The sequence below is a fragment of the Eptesicus fuscus genome, chromosome 9, assembly GCF_027574615.1.
Source record: "Eptesicus fuscus isolate TK198812 chromosome 9, DD_ASM_mEF_20220401, whole genome shotgun sequence".
NCBI classification, from domain to species: Eukaryota; Metazoa; Chordata; class Mammalia; order Chiroptera; family Vespertilionidae; genus Eptesicus; species Eptesicus fuscus.
The window spans coordinates 99,599,537-99,623,632 of record NC_072481.1 but is presented as its reverse complement, the minus strand read 5'-3'; the positions used below and the strand labels follow the sequence as shown (position 1 = coordinate 99,623,632).

General features: G+C 41.1%; 1 protein-coding gene and 1 pseudogene across 5 annotated transcripts in view; one reads left to right on the top strand and one right to left on the bottom strand.

Moving 5' to 3' along the window:
- Window positions 1-24,096, top strand: part of CCDC138 (coiled-coil domain containing 138) — a 216,307-nt gene that overhangs the window by 104,138 nt on the left and 88,073 nt on the right. The window lies entirely within an intron of this gene.
- On the bottom strand, window positions 20,892-21,941 carry LOC129150186 (GEL complex subunit OPTI-like; annotated as a pseudogene).

The following is a 24,096-nucleotide window of genomic DNA, read 5'->3' as shown; positions in this document are numbered from 1 at the left end:
GAATGATAACTTTGCTGGGTAGAGTAATCTTGGTTGTAGGTTCTTCCTATTCATCACTTTGAATATTTCTTGCCACTCCCGTCTGGCCTGCATAGTTTCTGTTGAGAAATCAGATGATAATCGTATGGGTGATCCCTTGTAGGTAACTAACTGTTTTTCTCTTGCTGCTTATAAGATTCTCTCTTTGTCTTTTGCTCTTGGCATTTTAATTATGATGTGTCTTGGCGTGGGCCTCTTTGCATTCCTTTTGTTTGGGGTTCTGTGCGCTTCCTGGACTTGTAAGTCTATTTCTTTGACCAGGTGGGGTAAGTTTTCAGTCATTATTTCTTCAAATAGCTTTTCAGTATCTTGCTCTCTCTCTTCTTCTGGCACCCCCATAATTCTGATGTTGGTACGCTTGAAGTTGTCCCAGAGGCTTCTTACACTATCTTCAGCTTTCTGGATTCTCTTCTCTTCTTGCTTCTCCGGAGGAGTGTCCTTTGCCTCTTTGTATTCCAAATCTTTGACTTGATTCTTGCGTTTCTCTAGTCTGCTGTTGGGTCTCTGTGTAATATTTTTCATTTCAGTCAGTGTATGCTTAATTTCTAGTTGGTCCTTTTTCATATCCTCGAGGGTCTCATTAAATTTATCAGCCTTTTCTAGGAAATTCTTGAAAAACATTTTAACCGTGGTTTTGAACTCTATGTCCAGTTGTTTTTTCTTCTCCATTTCTTTCGTTTGTGATCTGTTTCCTTGTCTCCTCATTTTTGCTGCTTCCCTGAATTGGTAGGGTAGCTTTGTTTGCTAGGTGTCCTCTATGGTTCAATGGGTCAGCCTCCCAGTGGACACTCTTGGTGCACCCCTTTGTGGTCTGTGTGTACAGCCTTGTTGTAGTTAAGTCTTGCTTGTTGTTGGTGTCACTGGGAGGAATTGTCCTCCAGACCAATTGGCTATGAGGACCCGCTGTGTCTATAACGGAAGAATTGCTGTGCTGGAGACACGTTTATGGGGCATGACTTGTTCCAGTAGGGCTTTGGTGCTCACTGAGTCTGCCTCTTGAATGTGTCCCTTATGAGAATAGTTGAAATCTGGTGTCGTCTCACACAGACCACTAGATACAGTAGTATTGTATTTCCAATGGGGTGCAAGTCAGCTATTGTCTGAGGCCACCCAGCAGGAGCTACAGCAAGAACTACAGTTTTCTCCTCTTTGCTTGGGATTTGGCGGTTTTGGAGCAGTCTGACTGGAGCTACAGTTTATTTGGTTAAGCTGCCACAGGGTAGGCCATTTATATGCAAACTCCTCTTGTGGAGCCTGGGCAGGTTTGTAGAATGTGCGGGGCGGGGTCTCAGGGTGTCACTAGGCTAGGGTGTGGCAAGCGGCGATGGCTGCCTTCAGCCTTCTCTGCCTTTCCGTGTTTCCAAGTCCCCGCGTCCTGCGCTCCAGCGCAGTAAACAATGATTGCTGGGCACACCTCTGCAAAAAAGTCACCTTCACTTTCCGACCCAATGGCTGACAGTCCAGCTTCTCCCCATAGGCATCTGGGTCCCCTGCGTGTCCCCAGAAACTGGATTTCAGAGTGATCAGGAGCTTGTCTCCCTTCGGGTTGAAAAAAAGCCGCTTGCCCAGTTGCCCGCCACCAGCCCGATTCAAATGCCTCCGTACTTCAGCTTTTCAGTGTTTCTGCTCCTTTCTCTTTCCTTCTAGTTGTAAAACATCCACTCAGCCAGCTTTCCCGTGGTTCTGGGTGATAGATGTTTTGTGTTTTAGTTGTAGTTTTGCAATTGTTGTGCGAGGCAGCAGATTAGTTGTTTAACTTTGCCGCCATTTTGGTTTCTCCGTGTCTTTTTATCTGAATTGGGTCTCTTGTAAGGAATATTTGTATGGGTCTGGTTTTCTTATCTATTTAGCCACCCTGTGTGTTGGGATTGGAGCATTTAATTCATTTACATTTAACATAATTATCAATAGCTATGTAGTAGTTACTAACATCTTATTATTCATAGTTTTTACCTTTATTTCTCTTACTTAAACTGTCTCTTTAAGATTTATTGTCTTACTAGATTGAAATCCTTCAGCTTTTCCTTGTCAGGGTAGCTTTTTTGTCTGGGATGGTCTTTATCTCTCCTTCAATTCTAAATGATTACCTAGCTGGGTAGAATAATGTTGGTAGTAAGTTCTTGCTTTTGATCACTCTGAATATTTCTTGCCACTCCTTTCTGGCCTGCAAAGTTTCTGTTGAGAAATTAACAGTCTTATGGGAGCTCCCTTGGAGGTAACTAACAGCTTTTCTCTTGCTGCTTTTAAGATGCTTTCTTTTGTGTTTGGCATTTTAGTTATGATGTGTCTTTCTGTGGGCTTTTGGGTTCATCTTATTTGGGACTCTGTTTTCTGGACACATGTGTCTGATTTCTTAGCCAGGTTAGAGAAGTTTTTAGTCACTATTTCTTCAATAGTTTTTCAGTTTTTTTCTCTTTCCTCCTTCTGGTACCCCTATGATGAGAATGTTTGTATGCTTGATGTTGTATTAGATCAGTGATGGCGAACCTATGACACGCATGTCAGCACTGACACGCGTAGCCATTTGTGATTGCTTTAGTTTTTAATATATGAAATTTACATGGTCAAAAAAAAAGAACATACTAGAACGAAACAACAGAAGATTAGACATAGCACAGGATCGAATCAGTAGTTTGTAAAACAAAGAAGCAGAAAACACCCGATCAGAATAACAAAAAGAAAAATGAATTTTTAAAAACGATGAGAGCCTAAGGAACGTCTAATCCTCAGCGGCCGCATGCCGAGGATGAAACATTTGCTGCTCCTGAAGATGAAACATTTGCGAAATAATGTTTTTTCCTCAAAGTGACACACTACCCAAGTTATGCTCAGTTTTTTGACGAAGTTTGACACACCAAGCTCAAAAGGTTGCCCATCACTGTATTAGACGTTCCTTAGGCTCTCATCGTTTTTAAAAATTCATTTTTCTTTTTGTTATTCTGATCGGGTGTTTTCTGCTTCTTTGTTTTACAAACTACTGATTCGATCCTGTGCTATGTCTAATCTTCTATTGTTTCGTTCTAGTATGTTCTTTTTTTTTGACCATGTAAATTTCATATATTAAAAACTAAAGCAAGTAAGGCAAAAACTTTTGTGCACTTAACCATACAATAAACAAAATAAATCTATTACCAGATTGTAGATACAAAGTAACCAGCCATTTACATGCAATAAACATTAATATTTCAAGAAAAAAATGTTAAATATAATACTACCCAAAATGTACTAACATAGTATAATATCACAAAAGTTATAGGAAATATTAAAAATCTGTAATTAACAGGATTACTTTTATTATATTCTAAAATATTTTTTTCTCTGGCTATATTTTTGGTCATCAGTTTATGTTGTTCATTATATTCTACAAATGAGTGAGATCATGTTATATTTATCTTTCTCCGACTGGCTTATTTCACTTAGCATAATGCTCTCCAGGTCCATCAATGCTGTTGCAGATGGTAAGAGTTCCTACTTTTTTACAGCAGTGTAGTATTCCATTGTGTAGATGTGCCACTGTTTTCTAATGCATTCATCTGCTGATTAGCATTATTACCCTTTTATTAGTATAGATAGATTATATAGGATAGGATTGCTTAAATGGTGGGGAAGAGCCTTTCTCAACAGGAGGAGATGCTCTTGGCAGACAAAAATACATAATCCCTATATAGGACTGATAACCAGCCATATGCAGTATACTGCCAAACTGGTCATTAAAAAATTGAACCGCTTTCTTACACCTTGCACCAAACAGCTGTTGCCCTTAAAACCCCTCCTCAGCCGCCACCTTACTCTAAATCTTTGTATTTTCTTAGGACTCTGACTTTAGCCCTCATTGTGGACTATACACTGTCTTATTCATCCATTTCTAGGACTTTGATGTCACACAGGTTTTTAAGACTTGTGAATCTTTATCTCTAGGTTATATATTACTGATTGAGAACTTGTAGTCCCCTATTGTTAGATTCCAAATCATGAAATTACCTTCAGTCTAGAGCTAGCCCTCTTGTAGGGAAGGACTTTGTTACCTATCACCCAAGCCCTTAGGTGTTACCCAAGCCCCAAACCAGCAGTTATCTTTAAAAATTTTTTTAAAATTAAATTTATTGGGGTCATATTGGTTAATAAGATTATATGTTTCAAGTGTAAAAAGATATAATATATCATCTATATATTGCATATGTGCTCCTTACCTAAAGTTTAGTCTTTTTTGTCACCTCTTCATCCTCCCCCAAGTCCCTTTCCCCTGTGGTAACCACCATACTGTTGTCTGTGTCAATTCATTTTTTAAAATTTATTTATTTATCTATTTATTTATTTTTAATTTCTTTATTGATTAAGGTATCACATATTTCTCCTCATCCCCCCATTCCCATCCCACACCCCTCCCCACGCATGCCCCCACCCCCCTTTTGTCCTTGACTACTGGTTAGGCTCATATGCATTCACACAAGTCCTTTGGTTGATTTCTCCCCTTTATCCCCACACTCCCCTACCCTCCCTCTGAGGTCCGACAGTCTGATCCATGCCTCCTTGTCTCTGTGTCTGTTCTTGTTCATCAGTCTATGTTGTTCATCATTTCCCCTAGATGAGTGAGATTGTGTCCTACTAGAAATACACTTATAAGAACCGAAAACGACACAAGCAATAATGGTTATGCTGACAGGCAAATGAATCAGTCTGTAGTGAGTTTCTTTCTGGGCCAACAGTTCTTTTGAGTCCCAGTTTCAATGTCAAACAGTTCCTTATGTGTACATGTCAGCAATGATATTTCAGTTCTGGATGGTGGACAAATGGTGGTAATGCAGGTCCGACACTTTCTGGTTTGGTCCTGGGCAACCTGCAGTGACGCACAGCTGCTGACTGCTAGTATTGCAAGGTGACGTCAGCGACTTACATCTCTGGACTGCTTCTCTTCTGTCTTCATGGCTGGAGTAGTCCTGTCAATTCCTCTCTGTTGCCGGAATCCACATGGTCTAGGAGTTGTTTTCTGAAAATATACAAACATATTCTCGACCAAAAGTTAATAAAGGAATATTTTCTATAAATTTGACTTGGGATCCTTTTTCATTTTTTGCCCAAATGATTTCCCTCTGGCTTGTTTTGACACCATGTGTGTTTTTCCTGGGTGTCTTGCTGTTAGCCTTACAATTAATTTTCTAAAGTACAAATTTTCTAGATGTAATTTACTTACAGGATATTTTTCCTTACATAATATTCTTCTACTATCCCCCTTTTTTTAATTTAAATATTAGGAGGATTTTGAAAACTTTATAATGTAGTCTTGATAGCTTTTCAATTTTAATTTTTTGCACTATAATATGACTGCTTTAGGTTCATTACATGTTATGCAATTTTATCATGAGATGAAGTACTAACAAAAATTTTTGTTTACTCTTTAGGAACTGCTTTTTGTCCAGTACAATTAATTTTTATAGAATATTCACTTATTTCAATTAGCCAATTTAAATTAGCCTGAAAACTTGACTACTATTTTACTGTCAAATTTATTACTCTAACAAGAATCTTATTTTACCTTGTAAATATTAGTGGGAGGGATTATTTGCCTTCTTGAGTAGGCCCTGCGCATTCCTGCTGGTAGGCTGGATTTAGATATCAAAAACCCCCTTCCCCACACCATGGGTACAAGACAACTCAAACAAGACTTGTTGCAGTGAGAGGGTAGCTGCTGTCGGCCAAGTCTCTGTCTGTTACCCGGGTCCCAATTTGAGCTGGGCATGGGAAGTTAAGCAGCCATGGTGGCAGGAGACTTCCCTCAGAAGGGGTGAGGGTTCAGGCCCCTGCAGAGTTGGGGGGGTGAGGGTCTGTGCCCCACCTCTGTTGACATCCAAGTTCTCTCCTGATGTCCCCTCTGCGACTGTGCCTGTCTTAGGTTGTTCCTTCCCTGAGGAATCTTACCCGTCTCTGGCTAACCAGCCATCTCCTGGGGCCAAGCAGGGTGATGTGAGGTTCAGTTCTATCTCCTTGGTAGCCTATGTCCCCGTGGCCTCGATGCCCAGCACCTGCCTTTGGATCCCCTCACCTGCTGGCAGGGCCCCAGCACTGATCACATATCTTGGGGAACCCGGGTTTCTTCTCCAGGGAGGGCCCAGCTCGCCCCACTGGGTGAGAGACAGATCCATGGTACCAGTCATCACGAGGCTTCAACCTCGACATGAGCAGAAAGCTCAGGCAACCGCTGTGGGTAATTGGATTGTGAGAAGAGCGTCCCTCTTGGCCAAAAGAGCAAGAGGGACCAATATAGAAAGCTCAGGTGCCTTCCCAGGAGACCCTCTACACAATGGAAGGGATTAAATTTTTTCATGTCCTTTTTAAATTGCTGCCAGACATTTAAAGAATTAGTTTGTAAGTTTGCTTGGGATAATTGTATATTATGCTGTTGTAATTCTAAAATATCAAGAGATGCGTTACCTTTGTCTTAAAGCACCAAAACGATGATTTTTTATTGATCCCCAAGGGTGCGAGGTACTATTATAAGTAATGGGGGTAACACAAATCTGGGAAAAATTTTAATGACATTGTAGAATAATATCATGTAAGGATATTCTTTGCTCTAGGCCATGGTAATTCTATTTCAAACTGGCTGTTCATTTCTTTTTGTATAGACAAGGTCTTAGTTACATCTTCTGCACCTCTCCCAGGGGCAAGTAGTGCTAGTAGTGACACCCTTTCTTTGGTGTCCACACAAGCCAGAAACCTCTCTTTAATTTTACACACAAAGGGGCAGTGTTTTGATTTTGTGTCATACAAAAGGGAAGCTGGGTGGAGACCACTGTGTAATTATACTTTCTTGCCCCACCCATGGTCCTCCTGGATGACCAGGGTGTTTGGTATTATTGGTGACTATATTAGTCGTGGGATCAGCCCACATAAGGGGTCTTACTCATGAAGGGTCAGGAGCATAAGTCCAAAATACTTCCCCATTTGCCCCAGGTAACATTACCGTACATCTGATGATTGCTAGCATGGCTAGAAAGGCGTTCTCTGGCATTCTTGGGTTTCTGGTTACCTCACAATTTCTTCCCAGAGGTTTGACGTTCTGATTGATGTTTCTCTGTCTCTGGATCTATTTTTTTTTTTATTTTTTCCATCAGTTTATGTTGTTCATTATATTCCACAAATGAGTGAGATCATGTGATATTTATCTTTCTCTGCCTGGCTTATTTCACTAAGCATAATGTTCTCCATCTCCATACATGTTGTTGCAAATGATGAGAATTCCTTCTTTTTTATGGCAGCATAGTATTCCATTGTGTATATGTACCACAGTTTTTTAATCCACTCATCTGCTGATGGGTACCTAGGCTGTTTCCAAATCTTAGCTATGGTGAATTGTGCTGCTATGAACATAGGAGTGCATATATCCTTTGTGATTGATGTTTCTAGTTTCTTGGGATATATTCCTAGAAGTGGGATCACTGGGTCAAATGGGAGTTCTATTTTTAGTTTTTTAAGGAAAATCCATACTGTTCTCCACAGTGGCTGCACCAGTCTGCATTCCCACGAGCAATGCACGAGAGTTCCTTTTTCTCCACATCCTCGCCAGCACTTGTCATTTGTTGACTTGTTGATAATGGCCATTATGACAGGTGTGAGATGGTACCGCATTGTTGTTTTGATTTGCATCTCTCGGATGATTAGTGATTTAGAGCAGGTTTTCATATGTCTCTTGGCCTTCTTTATGTCTTCTTTAGAAAAGCGACTATTTAGATCAGTTGCCCATTTTTTGATTGGGTTGTTTATCTTCTTTTTGTTAAGCTGCGTGAGTTCCCTATAAATGTTGGAGATTAAACCCTTATTGTTATATCATTGACAAATATATTCTCCCATACAGTGGGCTTTCTTGTTGTTTTATTGGTGGTTTCCTTTGCTGTACAAAAGCTTTTTATTTTGATATAGTCCCATTTGTTTATTTTCTCTTTAGCTTCCATTGCCCTAGGAGTAGTATCAGTGAAGAAGTTCTTTCGGCATATGTCTGAGATTTTGTTGCCTGTGGATTCCTCTTGTATTTTTATGGTTTCCCGTCTTATGTCTAAGTCCTGTATCCATTTTGAGTTTATTTTTGTGTATCGTGTAAGTTGGTGGTCTAGTTTCATTTTTTTGAATGTATCTGTCCAATTTTCCCAACACCATTTATTGAAGAGTGTGTCTTGACTCCATTGTATGTTCATGCCTCCTTTGTCAAATATTAATTGAACATAGCGATTTGGACCGATTTCTGGGTTCTTTATTCTATTCCATTGATCTATATATCTGTTCTTGTGCCAATACCAGGCAGTTTTGAGAACAGTGGCTTTGTAATATAGCTTGATATCTGGTATTGTGATCCCTCCTACTTTGTTCTTTTTTCTCAGGATTGCTATAGCTATTCGAGGTCTTTTTTTATTCCAGATGAATTTTTGGAGAGTTCATTCTAGGTCTGTGAAATATGCCGTTGGTATTTTAATGGGAGTGCATTGAATTTATAAATTGCTTTGGTAGTATGGACATTTTAATGATGTTGATTCTACCAATCTATGAACATGGTATGTTCTTCCATCTGTTTTATGTCTTCCTCTATCTCTTTTTTCAGTGTTGTGTAGTTTTCCACGTATAGGTCTTTTACCTCCTTAGTTAAGTTTATTCCTAGGTATCTTAATTCTTTTGGTGTGATGGTAAATGGGATTGCTTTTATAGTCTCTCTTTCTGTAAGTTCATTATTGGAGTATAGAAATGCTATAGATTTCTTGGCATTAATTTTGTATCCTGCTACATTGCCGAATTCATTTATTAAGTCTAATAATTTTTTTGATGGAGTCTTTAGGGTTTTCTATGTACATGTCATCTGCAAATAAGGACAGTTTTACTTCTTCTTTTCCAATTTGGATGCCTTTTATTTCCTCTTCTTGTCTGATTGCAGTGGCTAGTATTTCCAGCACTATGTTGAACAGGAGTGGTGAGAATGGGCATCCCTATCTTGTTCCTGTTTTTAGGGGAAATGGTTTTAGTTTTTGCCAATTGAGTATGATGTTCGCTGTGCGTTTGTCATATATGGCTTTTTTTATGTTGAGGTATGATCCTTCTATTCCCACTTTGTTGAGAGTTTTTATCAAGAAAGGGTGTTGGATTTTGTCAAATGCTTTTTCTGCATCAATTGATATGACTGTGATTTTTTTTTAATATATTTTATTGATTTTTTTACAGAGAGGAAGGGAGAGGGATAGAAAGCTAGAAACATCGATGAGAGAGAAACATCGACCAGCTGCCTCCTGCACGCCCCCTACCGGGGATGTGCCCGCAACCAATGTACATGCCCTTGACCGGAATCGAACCTGTGACCTTTCAGTCCGCAGACCGATGCTCTATCCACAGAGCCAAACCGGTTTCGGCTGTGATTTTTATCTCTCAATTTGTTTATGTGATGTACCATGTTTATTGATTTGTGGATATTGTACCATCCTTGCATTCCTGGGATAAATCCTGCTTGGTCATGGTGTATGATCTTTCTGATGTACTGCTGGAGCCGATTTGCTAGAATTTTGTTGAGGCTTTTGGCATGTATGTTCATGAGGGATACTGGCCTGTAATTCTCTTTCATTGTGTTATCTTTATTTGGTTTTGGTATTAGGGTGATGCTGGCTTCATAGAAGGAGCATGGAAGTGTTCCTTCCTCTTGAATTTTCTGGAATAGTCTGAGGAGGATAGGTTTTAGTTCTTCCTTGAATGTTTGGCAAAACTCCCTTGTGAAGCCATCTGGCCCCGGGCTTTTGTTTTCTGGAAGCTTTTTGATGACTGCTTCAATTTCTTCCATAGTTAACGGCCTATTGAGATTTTTAGCATCTTCCTGAGTAAGTTTTGGAAGGTTGTATTTTTCTAGGAATGTGTCCATTTCCTCAAGGTTATGTAGTTTGTTGGAATAGAGTTGTTCATAGTATCTTTTAATAATCCTTTGTATTTCTGTGGAGTCTGTTGTTATTTCTCCTCTTTCATTTCTGATTTTGTTTATTTGGGTCCTCTCTCTTTGCTTTTTGGTGAGCTTGGCTAGAGGTTCATCAATCTTGTTTATCCTTTCAAAGAACCAGCTCTTGGTTTTATTGATCTTTTGTATTGTTTTTTTGGTCTCTATGTCATTCATTTCTGCTCTGATCTTTATTATTTCCTTCCTTCTGCTCGCTGTGGGATTTTCTTGTTTCTTTCTAATTCTTTGAGTTGTTGAGTTAGATGATTTATTACCATTTTTTCTTGTTTTTTGAGGTTGGCCTGTATAGCTATATGTTTTCCTCTCAGGACTGCTTTCATTGTGTCCCATAGTATTTGCATTCTTGTGTTTTTATTGTCATTAGTCTCCAGAATGTTTTAAATTTCTTCTTTGATCTCATTGTTAACCCAATCATTGTTTAATAGCATGCTATTCAGGTTCCAAGTGTTTGAATTTTTTGGAATGTTTTTATTGTAGTTTATTTCTAATATTATGCCATTGTGGTCTGAGAATATGCTTGATATGATTTCAATCTTTTTGAATTTAGGGAGAGTTTTTTTGTGACCCAATATGTGATCTATTTTTGAAAATGTCCCATGTTCACTGGAGAAGAATGTATATTCCGTGGCTTTGGTGTGAAATGCTCTGAAGATGTCAATTAGGTCCATCTGATCTAATGAGTCATTTAGAATTGCTGTTTCTTTGCTGATTTTTTGTCTAGGTGATTTATTCAGTGATGTCAGTGGTGTATTAAAGTCTCCTACTATGATTGTATCGTTGTCGATCTCTCCCTTGATATCTTCCAGGAGTTTTTTTATGTATTTGGGTGCTCCTGCATTGGTTCCATATATGTTTATCAGGGTTATATCCTCTTGTTGTATCAATCCCTTTATTATTATGAAGTGGTCTTCCTTATCTTTTGTTATGGCCTTTACTTTGTGGTCTATTTTGTCAGAAATAAGTACTGCTACCCCAGCTTTTTTTTTCATTTCCATTTGCCTGAAAGATGTTTTTCTATCCCTTCACTTTCAATCTGTATGAGTCCTTTTTTTCTGAGGTGGGTCTCTTGTAGACAGCATTTATATTGGTTGTGTTTTTTTACCCATTCAGCCACTCGATGTCTTTTGATTGGAGCATTTAGTCTGTTTACGTTTAAAGTTATTATTGAAAGATACTTGTTTGTAGCCATTTTTATTTTTTGAGACTATGTTCCTTCTTACCTTTTCATCTGTTCTTTTTATACCAGTCCCTTTAGCATTTCTTGCATTGCTGGCTTGGTAGTGATAAACTCCCTTAGTATTTTTTTGTCTGTGAAGCTCCTTATTTTCCCTTCAATTTTGAATGATAACCTTGCTGGATAGACTATTCTTGGATTCAGTCCCCTGGTTTGCATCACTTTGTAGATTTCCTTCCATTCTTTTCTGGCCTGATGTGTTTCTGTTGAGAAATCATTTGATAATCTAATGGGAGTTCCCTTGTATGTAACTTTCTGTTTGTCTCTTGCAGGCTTTAAGATTCTCTCTTTGTCCTGAATATTTGCCATCATAATTATGATGTGTCTTGGTGTGGGTCTTTTCGGGTTCATCCTGATTGGGACTCTCTGAGCTTGTGTGATTTTTTTCTTTGCCTCATCAGGGAAGTTTTCTGACATTATTTCTTCAAATAGGTCTTCTAACCCTTGTTCCTCTTCCTGTTGCTCTGGCACCCGTATTATTTGTATGTTGCTTCGTTTCATGTTGTCCCATAGCTCCCTTAGGCTCTCCTCCTGTCTTTTAATTTTTTTCTCCAATTGCAATTCAGTTCGGCTGTGTTTTGCTTCCCTGTCTTCTAGTTCACTAATTCGGTCCTCCGCTTCTCCTAGTCTACTGTTGAAACTTTCCATGGTGTTTTTTATTGCAGCTATATCACTCTTAATTTCGTCTTGATTCGTACATAAGTTGTTGATTTTTGCATCCATTTCTTCTTGATTCTTGCATAAGGTGTTAATTTTTTCTTCCATCCCATTTATGAACTCTATGACCCTTATTCTGAATTCTTTTTCTGACATATTGCATGCCTCTGTTTCACTTAGCTGCTTTTCTGGCAATTCCTCGTTTTCTTTCCTTTGGGGTATCTTTGTTTACCCATTTTTGGTCTCACCGACTGATCTAGATGTCAAGCTGTGCAGGGGATACTCCTTGGTTGGCAGTAGCTTCTATGGCTGCAGTTGCTCCTTGGGCGGGTATAGTAGCAGCTGCTTCTCAGTTGACAGCAGTTTCTCTGGTGGGTGCTGTTCGCAGCAGTGGTGCCTCCTCTGGCTGGTGGGGGAGGCTGCTCGTATAGCTGTTCCTTGGACAGGGTTGGGCTGATTATGAGGTTGCTGCGGAACTGGCTGCTCACACAGCTGCTGCTCCTTGGACAGGGGCAGGCAACGTGAAGCTGCTTCTTTTAGGCCTGTGGCGGGTTGCTTACGGATTTGCTGCTCCTTGGACAGGAGCAGGCTGCTCATGTGTCTGCTGTTCACGTGATTGCAGTGCTCTGGGCTAAAGAATTGGGCCAATCAGAGGGGAACCTGCTTCCGAACTCACAGGAGCCTGCGCCCTGGGCAGCTGGATCCTTGTTGACCGTGGGATCACAGCCTACGTAGCGTGTCCTTGGCAGGAGTGGCTGTAGAGTCCCAGGTGTCATCTGAGGTTACTCTGGTTGGAGTTGAAGTTGGGAACCCGGTTACAGCACCTCTCACCTTCAAAAAGGCTAGGCCCCTTAGGACAAGCTGGCCTTCCAGTGCTGTTTGCAGTGGTAGCAGAAGCTGCCTAGTTAGGCGAGCCTGATTAGCCTGCCTCTGAAGGTCCTGTGGGATTTAACTGTGCCTCACTCACTCACTTACACACAGATACCCCACCTGACCACACGCTCCTCTTTTACTCCCTCACTCACTCTTGCTCTTTCCCTCACTGCCGTATTCTTCATGCCTCTGTAGTTAGGTCTGTGGTGGTGTTGACCCTTTCGTGGATGGAGTTTCCTCTCCAGGTGTCTGGTTATGTGGCTTGCTCTCAAGCCCCTTGGCCTGACCGGATAAAATTCACCTCAACAAGACACAGCACCGAGGGATCTAAGCACAAACATACTGTCAACATCAATAACCCCAATATAAGAGACCACCTGAGAAAAGAGAGATAGGGCAGAGAAAAGAGAGCACAAATGCTATGGAGGAGAGAGAAAAAGATATGTGATAAAAGACAAAGGAATAAGAGGATTGTGGCAGAATCTGTAGAGGCTGAGCTTGTATAGTGAAAATAAGATTAAGAATTGGATGGATATGGGGAGGACCTCAATTTAGTATTGAGGAAGTAGAAAGGGAATAAGTGGATGAGACGAAAGCAAATGAGAAGAAAAAATAATAAACTAAAAAAAAATAAAAAATGATTTCAAAAATGGTATAAAAAATTAAAAATAGCAAATAAAAAATAGTGATGAAAAATAATGTGAACAGAAATAAAATTTAAAAAGCAACAAACCAAAAGAAGAAAGAAAGAAAGAAAAAGAAAAGAAAGAAAAAAGGGATAATAAAAGTAAAAGTGAAAAAAGTGGGTTGTCTTCCTTTGGCTGGCTTATGACTCCATTTGCCTGTTCTGTTCTGTTTGTCAGTTTCTGGTTTCTGGGGTTAAAGATAACTCTTTAGGCCGCCCTCTGTCCTCAGGGGGGATCCAGATTCCTTGTATTACTCAAGGTGTGATCTGGGTGTGGCTGTGTTGGTTGCCTGCAGACTGGAGGGAGGGGCTATCTCTTAGGAGAAAATGGCGACCGGAGCTTATAGGTGACTCAGCACTAGACCCGCCACCACCTCCCCTGGACCGCCGCCTCCTCTCCCCAGACTCCACAAGCCCACACCTTCCCCCGCTCCTCAGCCACGGGTGTCTGTATCTGAAAGGTCCCATGAACCAGGTTCAGTGGGAGAAGGCACAGGCCCCCGCGCGAGGAGGGACCATGTCCCCACGAGCTCCCCTCTTGCCGGCACTGTGCGGTCCGGTCAGCCTTTCAGAGCTGCCTCAGCTCAGGTCCAAAAACCAGACTCCAAGGTCCAAAATCCCCTACCTCCCGTAGTCCCGCGGTCCCTTTTTTTTTTTTTCCACAGACTGACGCTTTGCCTGTCCTCAGGGACGTGGCCCGGCTCCCTGTAGATTCCCCCTGCCCCTCTGGCCACAGAGGCTCGGCAGATTCTCCTGCCTAGATCCTTGATTTTACCTTTTTCCAGGGACTTCTGCCCTTCCCGGGTGCAAACTATCTCACCAGCTGTGTCTCCTCGTCTAATTTGGGCTGAATTCCACTCGTTCCAGCTGCTCCCTCTACCCGCTCCGGGACAAGGCTCAGGACATGTCCGGCTATTCTGCCGCCATCTTTCCTCCTCCTGTCAATTCATTTTTGTTTGTTTGTTTGTTCATTTGTTGCTTTCTGTTTTATATTGCACATATGAATGAAGTCATATGGTTCTCTTTTTTGTCTGACATTTCATTTGGCATGGTATTATCCATCCACATTGTTGCATGTGGCGGTATTTCATCTTTTATTATGGCTGAGTAGTATTCTATTGCATACAGGGTGGAGCAGAAGTAGGTTTACAGTTTTGAGTATGCAAAATAGTGTATTACTTTCTTGTATTATTATTTATTAATTATTGTATTACTTTTCATATGAACAACTGTAAATCTACTTTTGCCAAACCCTGTATATGTACCACATCATATTTAACTAACCATCCCCTGAAGGACACTTGGGTTGTTTTCATGTCTTGACTACCATGAATAATGCTGCAGTGAACATAGCAGTGCATATATCTTTACTAATACTCTTTTCCCCCCAGCTATTTTAGGGAAATAGGCAGAAAAGGGATTGTTGGGTCATATGGTAGCTCTATTCTTAACTTTTTGAGGAACCTCCATATTGTTTCTATAGTGGCTGTACCAGTTTACATTGCCACTAGCAGTAAATGAGGGTTCATTTTTTTCTACGTCTTCCCCAACACTTGTTATTACCTGTCTTTTTCATAATAGCCATTCTAACAGGTGTGAGTTAAGTATCTCATTGTGGTTTTGATTTTTCATTTCCCTTATAGTTAGTGAAGTGGAGCATCTTTCATGTATCTGTTGGACATTTGCATGTTTTCTTGGGAAAAGTGTCTGTTTAGATCCTCTGTCCATTTTTTAATTTGATTGTTTTGTTGTGGTTGTTGTTGTTGTTGTTTATATATTTTGGATATTAGCCCCTTATCAGAGTTATTGTTTACAAATATCTTTTCCCATATGATTGGTCGCTTTTTTGTTTTGTTGGCAGTTTCTTTTGCTGTGCAGAAGCTTTTTTTTAATCCTCACCAAAGGATATTTTTCCATTGATTTTTAGACAGAGTGGAAGAGAGCGAAAAAGACAGAGAGAAATAGCGATGTGAGAGAAACGCATCAATTAGTTGCCTCTTGCACGCAACCAGACCAGGACCCAGGCCAGGGCCTGGGGTAGGTGCACTTGACCAGAGTGGAACCTGGGACCCTTCCGTCTGCAGGCCAACACTCTATCCATTGAGCTTAATTGACTAGGGCCTGTGCAGAAGCTTTTTAGTGTGCCTTTGCTTCCCTTGCCTTTGAGGTCAATTTTATAAAATCTTCTCTGTGACCAAGGTCTGTAAGTTTTATTACCTATATTTTCTTCCATGTATTTGTTTCAGTTCTTATATTTAGGTCTTTGATTAATTTTGAGTTAATTTTTGTGTATGGTATCAAATAGCAATCTGTTTTCATTGTTTTACATGTGGCTTTCCAATTCTTTTAGCACCATTTATTAAAGAGGCTTCCCTCCCCATTGCCTGTTTTTAGCTTCTTTGTTCAAAATTAGTTGCCCATATATATTATACCTTATTTCTGGGCTTTCTTTTTTTTTATTATTATTTTTTAATTTTTTTTTATTTCTGGGCTTTCAATTCTGTTCTGTTGGTCTGTGTGTGTGTTTTTCTGCCAATACCATGTTGTTTTGATTACTGTAGCTTTGTAGTATAGTTTGAAATCAGGGAGTATGATACCTTCCACTTGGTTCTTTTATCTTGGGATTGCTTTTCCTATTCATGGTTTTCTGTTGTTTCATACAAATTTGGTGATCTTTTGGTTCTATTTCTTTGAAAAAATGCCATTGGGATTTTGGGTGGATTACATTAAATCTGTATATTGCTTTTGGTAATATGGCCAATTTAATTATTTTTATGTACTCAGTACATTAACACAGAATATCCTTTCATTTCTGTGTGTCTTCTTCAAGTTTTTAAAATAAAGTTCTGTAGTTTTTAGTGTGTAGGTTCTGCATGTCCTTTGTTAAGTTTATTCCTAGGTATTTTATTCTTTTGTTGCAATTCCAAATATAATTGTTTTTATTTCTTTTTCTTAAATGTCTTTATTAGTATATAGGAACTCAGTGGATTTTTTGTGCATTGATTTTGTATCCTACAACTTTACTGTGTTTGTTTATTGTTTCTAATAGCTTTTTGGTGTTGCCTTTAGGGTTTTCTATATAAAGGGTCATTTGCAAAATTTGTCAATTTTACTTCTTCATTCCCATTTTGGATGCCTTTTGTTTTTTTCATTTACCTGATTGCTCTGACTAGGACTTTCAGTTCTATGTGGAATAAAAGTGGTGAGAGTGGGCATCCTTGACTTGTTCCTGATCTTAGAGGAAAAGCTTTCAGTTTTTCACCATTGTGAATTATATTAACTGACAGTTTGGCATATATGGCCTTTATTATGTTGAAGTACTATCCTTCTATACCAGGGGTCCTCAAACTTTTTAAACAGGGGGCCAGTTCACTGTCCCTCAGACCGTTGGAGGGCCGGACTGTAGTTTAAGAAAACTATGAACAAATTCCTATGCACACTGCGCATATCTTATTTTAAAGTAAAAAAACAAAATGGCAAAAACACCCGCATGTGGCCCGCGGGCCGTAGTTTGAGGACGCCTGCCCTAACCACTCCCCTGCCAGCCTGATTGCCCATAATTGCCCTCCCCTGCTGGCCTGGTCACCCCTAACTGTCCTCCCCTGCAGGCCTGGTCGCCCCCAACTTCCTTCCCCTGAAGGGCTGGTCACCCCTAACTGCCCTCCCTTGCCAGCCTGGTCACCCCAACTGCCCTCCCCTGCAGGCCTGGTCCCCCCAACTGCCCTCCCCTGCAGGCCTGGTCACCCCCAACTTCCCTCCCCTGCAGGCCTGGTTGCCCCTAACTGTCCTCCCCTGCTGGTCTGGTCACCCATAAATGCTCTCCCCTGCTGGCCTGGTTGCCCCCAACTGCTCTTCCCTGCAGGCCTGATTCCCTCCAACTGCCCTCCCCTGCAGTCCTGGGCCCCACAACTGTCCTCCCCTGCAGGCCCAGTCACCCCTAACTGCCCTCCCCTGCAGGCCTGGTTCCCCCCAACTGCCCTCCTCTGCTGGCCTGATCACCCCCAACTGCCCTCCCTTGCAGGCCTGGTCCTTCCCAACTGCCTTCCCCTGCTGGCCTGATCGCCCACAACTGCCCTCCCCTACTGGCCATCTTGTGGCAGCCATCTTGTGTCCACAAGGGGGTGGCCATCTTTGACTACATGGGGGCAGCCGTCTTGTGTGTTGGAGTGATGGTCAATTTGCATATTACCTCTTTATTATATAGGATTGTTAATACAATTCATCACATCACAGAGGTGAATATTACACTTTTTATCTTATCTTTGTCACAACCACCTGCAAAAGGAACTGCTGTCTTGCATCTTATGGAGCACTTCTAATAAAGGACCAAGCATTTTTAGCACTCTTGAAGATGGCCTACCTGCAATTGCTCTCAGGCATTATTATTCCTTGTCAAATAACAAAGCAGTTCTCATGTGAGAAGCATCAACCCTGCAAATTACCCCTGCAGATAAGTGCATCTGCCCTGTGACTCTCAACGTGGGGCTCACAGTGGATATGCCAGGGGTCCCCTGCAGGACGCCTCACTACAGCACCCCTGGAGGATGGATGCCTGTGTTCTTGCTCCATCAGATGCATTTTGTGTTTGCCAGAAAACCAGCCTTTTAAGTCAGACCAATACAAGCATACTCTTAAAATTCTATCTTCAGTGTCAACTGCTCTGGAGGATAACGATTTATCTCTTTGAACTACCCCCAAAGGATCCCAAAGTGAAATGCCATCATTCCAAATTTATTCACTAAACATAGGCAATTACCATCCAGCTGTTTTCCTCAGGTGAAAGAAAATTTGAATTTTATGTAAAGGTAAGAGGCACTGTTTATTTAAAGATGTGTATTGAACAACAAAAATGTACCAATGACTCTCTGGGCTCTCCAGTTTTATGGAGCCCATGATTCAAATTTGTATGTCAGGAAAATAAATCACAGTATGTTATAGGTCAGGGGTCCTCAAACTTTTAAAACAGGGGGCCCGTTCACTGTCTCTCAGACCGTTGGAAGGCCGGACTATAGTTTAAAAAAAAAACTATGAACAAATTCCTATGCACACTGTTAAGTCAGCTGCTAAGCAGGACAGGCAGTGGCGGCAAAAACACCCGGTGGGCCGGATAAATGTACTCGGCGGGCCGCATGTGGCCCACGGGCCGTAGTTTGAGGACCCCTGTTCTATACCCATTGTATTGAGCATTTTTATCAATGGATGTTGTATTTTGTCAAATGCTTTTTCTGCATCTGTTGATAAGATCATATGATTTTTATCTTTTATTTTGTAAATGTGTTGTATTACATTGATGTATTTGCATAGGTTGAATCATCCTTGTGCCCTGGAATGAACCTCACTTGATTGTGATGTATTATTTTTTTAATGTATTATTGTATTAGATTTGCTAGGATTTTTGCATCTATATTCATCAAAGATATTGGTCTATAATTTTTTTTTGTGTGTGTGTTGTCTTTGGAAGGTTTTGGTATCTATAGTGTTTGTCTTATTAAATGAGTTCGGAAATGTTGCCTCTTCAGTTTTTTTTAAAGAATTTGAGAAGCATAGGTATTAGATATGCTTTGAATGTTTGATAGAATTCACTACCAAATTCACTAGTGAAGCCATATGGTCCTGAACTTACACTTTTTGGGGAGATTTTGGATGACTATTTCAATTTTCAGTCTATTTAGATTTTCCAGTTCTTCATGATTCAGTTTAGGAAGGTTATATCTTCCTAAGATCTTGTCCATTTCTTCTAGGTTGTTGAATTTGGTATTGCCTTTCATAGTACTCCTGTATAGTCCTTTTTATTTCTGTTGTAACTTACTCTCTTTCATTTCTGAGTTTATTGGGATCTTCTTTCTTTTTTCCATAGTTGAGTCTAGTTAGAGGTTTGTCAATTTTATTAATATTTTCAAAGAACCTACTCTTTATTTTCTGTATTTTTGTTCTTTTTTTAAATTCCGCTCTAATTTTATTCCTTCCTTCTACTGACTTAGGGCTTTGTTTGTTCTTGTTTTTCTAGTTCTTTAGGGTGAAGTGTTATTTATATGCGATTTTTCTTATTTTCTGAGATAGGCCTGTAATGATATAAACTTCCCTCTTAGTACTGCTTTTGCTGTATACCAATAATTTTTACATGTCATATTATCATTCTCATTTGTCTCTGTGTATGTTTTGATCTCTTCTTTTATTTCTTCTTTGGCTCGGTCATTGTTTGGTAGCATGTTGTTTAATCTTCACATATTTGAGTTTTTCTCTGCTTTCTTTTTTTTGCAGCTGATTTCCAACATCAAACCATTGTGGTTAGAGAATATGCTTGGTATGATTTCAATCTTCATAAATTTTTTGGAACTAGTTTTGTTTCCCAATATATTGTCTATCCTTATGAATGTTCCATGTGTACTAGAGAACAGTATATATTCTAGTGTTCTGGGATGAAAAACTAGAAATATCGATTTTGTCAAATAAAGATCTGATTTACTCAAGTATCTAAAACCATTCTTCAGTGAAAACTGTTATTAGATACTGCTTGTACTGTGCTATGGACCACACTGGTACTGCCATACTGTTTTCAGAAAACTGGAAATGCCAACAAGAGTTTAAAAACTAGCCGGGACCAGTTTGGCTCAGTGGATAGAGCGTCGGCCTGCGAACTGAAAGGTCCGGGGTTCGATTCCGGTCAAGGGCATGTGCCTTGGTTGTGGGCACGTCCCCGGTGGGGAGTGTGCGGGGGGAGGCTGATCGATGTTTCTCTCCCATCGATGTTTCTGGCTCTATATCCCTCTCCCTTCCTCTCTGTGAAAAATCAATAAAATATTTTTAAAAAAAAGAGTTTAAAAACTATACACCTGATAGAGACATGAAGAAGCCAATTTAATGTTTCATCTGGATCCAGAGGTGCATCAAAGTAAGTGACAGCTCTAATTGGCAAACAGGTGTTTCATGATGGTATCCAAGAAGAAATGGTTGGTGATGGACAGTTAAGAAATGGTTCTTCTAAAGTGGATGGTTCTTTTAAAAGTTTCAGGTCGGCCGAAACTGGTTTTGCTCAGTGGATAGAGCGTCGGCCTGAGGACTGAGGGGTCCCAGGTTAGATTCCGGTCAGGGGCACATACCTTGGTTGCGGGCACATCTCCAGTGGGGGGGCGGGTGCAGGAGGCAGCTGATCAATGTTTCTCTCTCATCGATGTTTCTAGCTCTCTATCCCTCTCCCTTCCTCTCTGTAAAAAATCAATAAAATATATTTAAAAAATAAAATAAAATAAAAGTTTCAGGTCACAACCCTCCATAAAAACACTGATGCCAACACACTGATTTTCAGTTCAGGAAACATGGGTCTTTCAGGTTCCAAGGTGGCTGAGGTGCCCTTATAATTGTCTTTCCATGCTATAACTAAAAGGGTCGTTTGGACCCAATAGGGAGCAGGTGGGGACTGTATACAATCAGTCATAGTGTATGGCAGTGTAAAGATGATCCAGATGACCATGAACAAGGCAAAAGATGTCATAAACTCTTCTTTCATGAGCTCCCATGTGCCACCATATTCTTCCTCATCTATCCAGGTAGTTACTGAGGTGGATGGACAAGACTCCTGCATTAATAAGGCAGAATCCTGTTATTCCCGAGAAACCTGGCAATGGGCACACTCTCCATATACTTCTAGGACCACAGTGATGATCTGTCAGAACCAGTAAATCACATGTAAAAATTAATCATTTTCTGTCCAGGACATGTCACTCAGCAGCACCTTGCTTCAGACAGAGATTTGAGGGCCCTGTTGGCCAGGTGCAGCTGATGTGGCTCCTTCCACCCTCCTGCAGCTCAGGCCATGGGGGACAGGCCAAAAGGAGTTGGTGTCTGGGGTCATGAGTCATATCCTATGGGATGGCAGTGACAAATTCAGCAGTCTGGTTTGGTGGCATACTGCACCTGTTACCACTTGGCCCTTGATATTACCTTATTGATTTTCCATTGGGATGATCTGTTCATAGCTGTCAATGGTGTGTGTAGGTCCCCTACTGTATTTGTGTTGTCACTTTCTTCCATTAGTTCTCTTAGTAGTTGCTGTATGTATTTTTGTGTTCCCAGTTGGGTGCATTTATAGGGTGTCCCAAATTGATAAATGTAATGGCTTTTTAATTTATTATCCCCTTTATCATTATAAAATCTCCATCTTTGTCTCCTGTTACTTTTTTTTTTTTTTAAATCTTGATATCTGTTTCGTCTGATTTAAGTACAGTTAATACCCAATTTTCTCTGGATTCCATTTTCTTAGAGTATGATTATCCTACCCCTTCACTTTAACTCTATATTTATCCTTGCAGCTGAGAGTGTCTCCTGAAGTCAGCATATAATTTGGTTTAGTTTTTTATCTAACCCACTGCCTTATATTTGTTTTATTTTATTTATCTCTAGAAAATTTATGTATTTATTTTAAATTTTTATTGTTTAAGGTATACATATAGTATTGCATGTCTCCTTTTCCCCCCATTGACCTCTCCCCAGCCAAACCCCACCCCCCAGCACATGCCCTCACTCCCCTAGTGTCTATGCCCATTGGTTATGCTTATATGCATGCATACAAGTCCATTGGTTGATCCTTTACCGCCCCTCCACCCCATCTCCCTGCCTTCCCTTTGAAGTTTGACAGTCTATTCAATGCTTCTCTGTCTCTGGATCTACTTTTGTTCATCAGTTTATGTTGTTTATCAGATTCCACAAATGAGTGAGATCATGTGATATTTATCTTTCTCCCACTGGCTTATTTCTCTTAGGATGCTTTCCATGTCCATCCATGCTGTTGCAAATGGTAAGAGTTCATTCTTTTTTTACAGCAGCATAGTATTCCATTGTGTAGATGTACCACCGTTTTCTAATCCACTCATCTGCTGATGGGCACTTAGGCTGTTTACAAATCTTAGCTATGGTAAATTGTGCTGCTATGAACATAGGGGTGCATATGTCCTTTCTGATTTCTTGGAATATAATCCTGGAAGTGGGATCACTGGGTCAAATGGAAATTCCATTTTTAATTTTTTAAGGAAACGCCATACTGTTTTCCAGAGTGGATGTACCAGTCTGCATTTCCACCAGCAGTGCATGAGGGTTCCTTTTCCTCCACATCCTTGCCAGCACTTGTTGTTTGTTAATGATAGCCATTCTGACAGGTGTGAGGTGGTAGCTCATTGTCGTTTTGATTTGCATTTCTCGGGTGATTAGTGACTTTGAGCATGTTTTCATATATCTCTTGGCCTTCTGTATGTCCATTTTCGAAAAGTGTCTAAGTCCCTTGCCAATTTTTTGATTGGATTTTTTATCTTCCTTTTATTAAGTTGTATAAGATCCCTGTAGATGTTGGAGATTAAACCTTTATCAGTAATAACATTTGTAAATATGTTCTCCCATACAGTGGTCTTTCTTATTGTTTTGTTGATGGTTTCTTTTTGACGTGCAGAAGGTTTTTATTTTGATGTAGTCCCATTTGTTTATTTTCTCTTTAGTTTCCATTGCACTAGGAGCGGTATCGGTGAAGAAATTGCTTCGGCATATGTCTGAGATTTCTCTGCCTGTGGATTCCTCTAATCCTATCTAATAAAAGAGTAATATGCAAATTGACCATACCTCCGCTACACCCACAAGCCACACCCACCAACCAATCAGGAGCGAGTATGCAAATTAACCCAACCAAGATGGCTGCGGCCATGGAGAGAGCAGGAGGCTTGGGTTTCCCAGGCAATGGAGGAAGCCAAGCTTTCTGCACACCCTGGTGGGCCCAGGCCTCCACTCAAAGCTACAAAGTTTCAATTTATAGAAGATAAATAAATCCCATAAAAATGGCGGCAGCCACGGAGCTGGAGAGAGCAGGAGGCTTGAGTTGCCCCCAGCGATGGAGGAAGCCAAGCTTTTTGCCTGCTCTGGCGGGCGCAGGCTTCCGCTCAAGGCTACAAAGTTTCAATTATAGAAGATAAATAAATCCCAGATACCAGGGCCTCCGCTTGAGTCACTTGGGGGTGTGGCCGGCCTGCAAACCATCACAGGCTCCTCTCCCAGGCCTCCCCATGCTCCAAGGGAACCCCCACCCTGATCAGGGACACCCTTCAGGCCAAACACGCAGGCCCCCCCCACCTGTGCACCAAGCATCTATCCTATATAATAAAAGAACAATATGCAAATTGACCGTCACTCCAATACACAAGTTGGCTGCCCTCATGTGGTCAAAGATGACTGCCCCCATGTGGACACAAGATGGCCAGCAGAGGAGGGCAGTTGGGAGGGACCAGGCCTGCTAGGGAGGGCAGTTGGGGGCGATCAAGCCTGCAGGGGAGAGCAGTTAGGGGTGACCAGGCTGGCAGAGGAGGGAAGTTGGGGGTGACCGGGCCTGCAGGGAAGGGCAGTTGCGGGGGACCCAGGCCTGCAGGGGAGAGCAGTTGGGGGGGACCAGGCCTGCAGGGGAGGGCATTTTGGCGTGACCAGGCCTGCAGTGGAGGGCATTTAGGGGTGACCAGGCCTGCAGGAGAGGGCAGTTAGGGGCAAACAGGCTGGCAGGGGAGCAGTTAGGCATCAATCAGGCTGGCAGGGGAGTGGTTAGGGGGTGATCAGGCTGGCAGGCAGACGTGGTTAGGGGCAATCAGGAAGGCAGGCCAGTGA